Consider the following 6,529-nt stretch of genomic DNA (forward strand, 5'->3'; position numbering starts at 1 on the left):
CTGGACTTTACATCAGCCATCACCCAACAGAAGTACCAAACACCCATGTCGTATTTTCTGTATTTGCTATTCCAACATCTAAAGCTGTTGCAAAGCCCTTCAAACAAGCTCTTCCTTGTGCCTCTGAAACAGCTGGAAGTGCTTCTTTTGGGGAGAGGGGGCAGAGAGAATCCCTGGCAAATCTGTGGGGTTGGTAAAGAGCCACAATTTGGAAGGTGGCTTGAGGTGGCAATACCAGTACCCTCCCTATATGCCTCTATCTTTCCCCATTCGGGTCAGGATTGTTAGACTCACCCTTTCAAATGGAAATGTTTTTCTTGGAGCACCAGACCTGTCACACAGAGGATGATACTGTAGGGAGAAGTTTAGGAAATTACGAAAAAGAAGAAGAGTTGGGGTTGCACAGAGCATTGTGCATGGGAAAAAAAAAAAACCTTGCTGAATAAAAAAAATCCAAGCTGCCAATTCCAGCTGACCTATCATCTTAAGTAATTTTCAGCAGTAATAATGAACATGTGTTATTTATATTGTATGCTGAAAATAAACTGCACCCTGTAGCCTTAAGAAGTAGAAATGAGAGAAAACAGCTGCAGATTCAGTAAAAGCAGAAAAGGATGGTCTTCACACTGGTGTGCAGACCTCCGAGGCCTACAGGCCATTTCCAAAGTTTCTGAGTTCAGATGGGCTCTACGGCAATCATGGTGGTGCCATTTCCAGAGGCACCCACTTCTCCACTGGAAAAAGTGTAGGGACTGCTGCCAAGACAGCGCTATTGCTGTAGCTCCAAGGCAGAATTTTTAGGGTGACCTTTCTATGTCTCTGACTGAATCGGCTATGCCCCCATTTCATGTGTTTCACATAAGACATGAACTTTTGAGGCCAAGGCGGAGAAGTTGCTTTCTGGAAAAAGCAGCTGTACGCTTCGAGCTGTGGAATGCCAGGGGAAGAGGAGAGGGAATATTTGTGGCAATGCTGAAAGCTATAAATGTCTCATCATGCATACTTAATATGCTTCTGAGTCCATTTCAGCCTTTTAGGGGGTGGCAGCTCTCACTGTGGAAGCCTGGTTAATTTGTTAAAGGTTTTCAGTGCCATATACTAATTGCATGCAGCATCTTACTTCAACCTTGAGCCTCCTACAGTAGTTCTTGGCAATTACTCTGTGTGTAACCCATGTTACAAATTCCCTCCGGCCCTTTTGGTCTTATCTTGCTGAAGATTTTTTGAACTTAAGGTTGCAGATGCAAATAGCTCATTCATTTGCAGCCTCCTCTTTCAAGGAAATATTCTCTATCCTATGCAAATACATGTGCTAAGGATGTATGAGCTGTTTCTCTTGGTTTCTCAATATAGTTTTGCATAGCAAACGCAGAAAGCTGATTTCCTCCTCTCTGTCACCCTCAGCCCTACACACATTCCCACTTTCCTGCTCCCAGTGCTGTAGCCTACTGAAACTGCTGGAAGACTGAGTAGGTTTACAGATGCTCTAGATAAAATCTTTGCCCCACTTAGTCCTTCCGGACATGTATTCATCCTGACATACATGCTTTTGAAAGGCTCGGGTCAGTCATTCCACGTGTGTCTCGTTTTGCTAATTCAGTGGAAAATGCCAGAGAGCTCTGCCTCCCTCCGTAATTAGGCAGGAACCGAAGCTGCCATTGTATTGTGGCTGTGATCATGCTACTACTCCTATAAATTATTCACTGTATTGCAGTGTAATCTGCTGTTATGTCAAAAATAGGTCAGCATGAATGTCCCCAGTGAAATTTCTAAGTGACAACAGCTGATTCTAGCTTTGTCTCCAGAAAACAGTGACCTTTCCAAACCAGTAATTGACAATTATGCTGCACTTCCACCTCCCTGCCAGCTCCAGTGCACCTCCACAAACACTATTTCCCAGCAATGGTAACCCCACTTTATACCTGAGACAACTAAGCCAGAGTTCCTAAATTACCTGCCATGCTTTGCCAGAGCACTTTGCTTTCTATTAGCCTTTGCTCTCAGGCCAAAGAGTAAATCAGGATTATCAGAGAGGAGATTATAGTCTGAGAATACCTAAATGCTCTGCTCCTCCCAGGCAGCCGGAAGGCTTCTCGCAAGGGCTGAGCAGGATTTTCTGGCTGACATGCATCAGTTACACATCGCTCTAGGGAGTGGATATAATGAGAAGTACTTGACTTTTCCCATCACCCCACAGGCTCCAGCCCACTGAATCCCCCAAATCAGCAGAGCAGGAGGACCCCCTGGCTTCCAGGTCCCTTGCAGACATATCTAAAGAAACCTGGAAATGGGAAGGAGGACCTGGTAGTCTGGACAGAGGTCTGGGGGAAACCCTCTTTCCCCCATAAAGACACTCTGCGGGAGGGCTCTGTGAGGAGCCCTGTGAAAATGTGGGATATTGCTGCAGTTTCCCTGCTTACTGTGGGGATGTACGTCTGTTACGCACATACGAAGACTTAGCCCAGTCTTGTCTGACTTCATTCACCTGAAAGTGAGGGTTGGTGGTGGGTGGCAACGCTCAGCAGACCATGCAGATAGCAATTTGCGTGAAGGTGTCTCATTAGCATGTTCAAATCAGCAAAAAGCCAAAGGAGCTGGGCAGACGGGTGGGCAGACCATGGCTTTGAGCTTTGGATGCATGAGGTAGACCAGGCCTGCCCTAGCCTTGAAAAAAGACAGTTTGTATATGGGCTTTTTCTGTTGTAACTCCTCTTTGCTGTGTTTCTGTGTAACTCCCTTGCTCAGAAAGGGGTGTCTGTCTTCATATCGCTGACAGACACCCCACAGGATGTCTCCATCAGGTATCACACCCAGGCAAGCCTTCTGTGGGAACACAGGTAGCAAACATAAGTGCTCTTACCTGGGGACCTTAGTCCAAAAAAAGAGATGAATGATCATATTTGGGAGTGGGGAGCATGGCAGGTGCCAGAACCATCACTTGGAAAGGCTTTTATGGAAGCCATAAAAGACAAAAGCCACAACCAATCTGGACGAGACATGAACTTTAACTTGCTGACCATACACAAGTTCATTACTCTTTCCAGCTAAACATACGTAATGTTGCCACAACTCTCCTACTCTCTATACTACACCCTGTCCATGCTGCTCTTTGGGTTGACTCCACTACCATATTTATACCTTCTCTGTCAGCTGAGCCTGCCCAGTACATCTGGCTTGCACGCATCATCCTGTAACACTTTTTGCTCTCCTTCTAAAAGAGTTTGATAGCCACTTGTTTTTCACTGCTGACATCCTCTGACCACTGTGCAATCATTTCCCCCCCTTTTACTTCCGATCACTGTGTTGCTGCTCCACCCTCAAGTTCCTCATTTCTCTTGATGTTGCATTTGCAAAGCTTTCCACCTGCAGCAATCAGGACACTTTCTGGGAAAAAAAAAGTTACTTGAGCTAATGTTCTGCAGTGAATCGGGAAAGGATTCAATTTTCTGGGACTTGTGGCCAGATGCTCAGTGCAACTGGATCTCTGAGAATGACTGAAGTATAATGCAGTGGTTGTGCCCTGTGTCATGGTGGTCAGGACACACTTGGTATACCGAGGAACAGCTGTGGGTGTGGGGGGAGAGGGCTTGTGACAGAAAGGGAAGTTGCCTTTAGCTTTTAATGTACTGCAAGAGATAAATCCATAAGTAACCCTTCTTTTATCTCTTCTTTGTCCCACCTTGCTGCATTTGTGGTGGTCTGAGATAGCTGCCTTCAGAGCAAGAATATTTCCCATCGATGGCCTGTGCTTCTGGCAGCATTTGAAGATAGCAACTTAACTTTGGGAGGTGTATGCACAAGCATACACTCTACCTGCCCTCACATATATAACTTGTGGGATCAGGATGAAGGAGATACTGATTGCGTTTTTTCCCCCCAGAACTGTCCTCATTTCAAAATCAGCCCCAATACCTCTTCTGGGCAGTTTTTGGGTGGCAATATTCACGGAGAGTTGGAGGGAGCAGCACATTCCAGTTTCTCAGACTGCTTAGCAACCAGGGCCGGCTGAGCCACTCTTTAAGTGCACGCCAAGTGTGTGGATGGCATGTCTAGTACTGCAGCTCTAGCCTTATTTTTTTTCCCTTTCTTGTTCTTGAAGAGCATTCCTTGTTCTCTAATTAAGGCATACGAAATACTGCTGAAAACTTATTTTTACTTTCCTGTACAGCTGGAAGTCAGCTACGCAATGCGATGATCAAAGCTACAGTACTGATCAGAGATTTGAAATGACAGGTATGGCACTGTCGGCCTGCTTTTTGGGAATGTGGCTGTCAGACAACCTCTTCCACGCTGATGGGCTGGCTTGAAGTCCTGCTGCTGGACAGCCTTGAAACTTTCTCTCCCACCTTGCCTGAAGGAGTGTGGAGAGTGGGACAAAGTACATGAGATACCTGCTCAGGGCTGCCTTTCCCAGTACAACCAACATATATCAAGCTCAAGAAGGCCCTGTTAGACCATCTCTAGGAAAGGATTCAGCTTTTTAGACAGAAAGATAATCTGACCCCAGCTTCCTTGTTGGGATCCTCTTGAATCTTTAAGTAATCTCTTGGTTCTTTCCTGTTTCTTGGCTCCAAGTGCCCAGAGCTGGCTCCCTGCCACAAACTTCATCTTCCGTCATGACAGCGGACTGGGCTCCCCACTGTGTTTGGGGGTCTCTTAGGGATTGATGCCATCTCTACCCACATTACCAGGCAGTAATGCCTGCTGCTTAAACTTGCTGGCTACATCAGGACTGCAGTTAAAATGTGAACCCAGCCCATGTTCACCTCCAGACTCTCCTTGCAGCCTCACCTGTACCTGAGAGGCAGTTTGGGAGCAAGCTCTGAAGCACAGAGGAGGAGAAAGCCTTTCTCTGTGACTCATGACCATACACACTGTGGTTAGCAGTCCTGGGAATGGCTGGGCCAGCCCCATCCTCATCCACCCCATGCTATGAAGCAGTTAATTGACCTGAAAGGACCAAGGATCATGAAGGATAGCTAGTGTATGGGGCAAGACACTGTGGGATGCGTTAGCAACCACCAAAGGTACCCTAGGTCCATGACTGAAAGAGTGGGTCGGAAGCACCCAGGGCTCTGGCCGGCCTTGCTGTGCCCTCCAGCAGCAGCGTAGCAGTGTAGAGGCAGACTTTGCCTTCCGCCTGCTCAGCACATCCCACAGGTCACAGCAAAATGGGGAGGAGCTGCAGGCTTGAAGAGCATGGTCTGAGGAAAATGATGGTCAGGTAGGAGAAGGATGAAAAGGCTGATGTGGAGAGAAAGGAGCAAATAATGCCAGACAAGCTTTAAAATCAAGTGCCATGTACAAACCCTGCAGTGCTGCACACCTATATTTCTGCATGATCCTAATGTGGCGGTTTCATAATAGAAACCCAGGAAGAGTCCTCTGGGGCAAAGGCTCCAAGCAATTTCCATCCTCAGTTATGCTAGGATAAAACCAGAGTTGCCCTGAAATCTTTTCCAGATGGACAGTAGTATGGGTGACCCAACCAGGTCTTCAGTGTGGCCAACGACCCGAGCTGACCGCGCTTCTTTCCTCCCTCAGGCCACAGTTCTGCACAGAGGATTGCAGCTTTGAGAAATGATTTTCATTCCCTTCCAGCCTCCAAGATACCGCCACAGCCCTCTTTTCCTCATCAGTGCATATTTCTGTGGCTTAAATATAGCAAATATAAAACAAGTGCAGAGCACATGAAATGCCATTCGGGGGAGCGCAATGAACACGCTGCCTCTGTAATGTAATGAGCCCCAAGTGCATCTGCCAAATATTTGGACGGAGATTCCAAAGGCAAGGGGGGGTCCACAGCACAAAGAAGCTCACGACCAAACCCCCAGGCCAATAACCCTATGCATCTTTAGGGGGGATACTAGTTGCTTGTTGGTCCAGCCTGCCTTCACCTGGAGGTGTTTAACCACTTGCAGAAGTCTTTTCCTCTATGAAAGGTGAAGAGTAGATTTTGTGCCACATCACTGGGGCTGTGAGTGGATTTGAATTTAAAAATCACAAATAATTTGTAACATAAAGCAAATAAACTGTGTTTCTTTAGGGGTGTGGTCTGGCTTTGTGACTGAGATTAAATGACACCAGTTAAACCACACCAGTTTTTGAACATCTGACCCTGGGTACTATTTTCAGCACAGTGATTTTTGAAGTGATTAATGACAACAACTTGGCACTAATCAGTGGCTGGTGTTGCTGATTAAGATAACTCTTCCTTGGCTCACAACAGGCATCAGGAATAGAAAGGGCAGGAAGCTCCCCAGAGCAACAGAAGAAGCAGAGCAGATCAGGACCTCCCGAGCTGCCTGCTTTTCTACAGGAAAATGAAAAAAAAGCTATAGCCATCCAACTCCAGAGCTGAGCTCAGCAGTGCTGGAGGGCTCTGCTCCTCCTATGGTTTCATTTGGTTTTGAGAATATTTTTATATGGACTCTTTTCAACTTTCCCACCCCTCCCCATAAAAAATGTGCCTCCCTTGTTAAATGTACGCTAATACTGCTAGCGTGCCACTCCTTGCATGTGTTTGTAA

Source organism: Athene noctua, chromosome 2 (assembly GCF_965140245.1).
Source record: "Athene noctua chromosome 2, bAthNoc1.hap1.1, whole genome shotgun sequence".
Lineage (NCBI taxonomy): Eukaryota > Metazoa > Chordata > Aves > Strigiformes > Strigidae > Athene > Athene noctua.